This window comes from Gadus morhua, chromosome 10, assembly GCF_902167405.1.
Source record: "Gadus morhua chromosome 10, gadMor3.0, whole genome shotgun sequence".
NCBI classification, from domain to species: Eukaryota; Metazoa; Chordata; class Actinopteri; order Gadiformes; family Gadidae; genus Gadus; species Gadus morhua.
Window position 1 is genome coordinate 26,288,968 of NC_044057.1, and position 1,070 is coordinate 26,290,037.

The following is a 1,070-nucleotide window of genomic DNA, read 5'->3' on the forward strand; positions in this document are numbered from 1 at the left end:
AATTGAAGACAAAGCACTTTTCACCGGGAGTTTGTACTTGGGGCTGAAGTTAAGAGCGGGAGTGTGCCATCGCTTGGAACCAACGCCAAAACCCTCCCTCTGTTATACAGTTCATTTGATGATGAATATTGATATGAATGTCAGAGTGTAATGCCCTGACCAGGTGGTGTATATCTTTGCACATGTCTAGCTTTAAACTGACTGGCTGCCCTGGCCCATCCCACTGTGGCCTAAGAGCACACTACACTCAAATGGATTCACATCGATTTCCACTGAGGAAATTAAAGTTAACCCCAATTCTTAAAACCACCATTATAATTATTACTATGGCTGGCATGCTATCACCTCAGGTCAGAGCCTCAGTGTGTGGGCATCTGCGTGCGCGCGCCTGTGCGTGTGTGTGCGTGTGTGTGCGTGTGTAGTAGAAATGATGTCATTTGCAGCTCTTCCCAAGAATGTGGTTGGCTTGGCCTGAATCCTTTGATTTGGCCGAACCTTGATTATATTCCAGTTTGAACCGGAGAATTTAAGCTGGTTTCCGCTTGATTTGTGCACCTTAAAGAACCCGGTTTCAAGGTGAGAGCGTTCGCACAGTGAACCGGGGGAGAGGTGCCACGCCTGGGCTACAGCGTGCGGGCCATGCCCTGCCTCCTGTCCCCCAATGGGCTCAACTGGATGGAGTGCTGATCCTGACCTGTGTTCATCTCTCTATTTATATTAACCTCATTCAATCAAGGAATTTGATTGGTTCCCGAGATTCATCACCCAACCCGTGTCCTAACACCTGGATGGTTTCCCTGTGTCCTGCCTATACAGGAGAGCCAATATATATCTGTGTATATATATATATATATATATATATATATATATATATATATATATATATGTGTGTGGTTCTCATGAAATGAAGGTCAAATGAAATGCATTACTGCTAGCCCCAGCTGGTTTCAGCCTTAGTGGGGTCTTTCCTGAATGTTATTTTGTTTTGCCATCTCGCCCTGTGTGTGTGTCTGTGTGTGTGTGTGTGTGTGTGTGTCTGTGTGCGTGTGTGTGTGTGTGTGTGTGTGTGT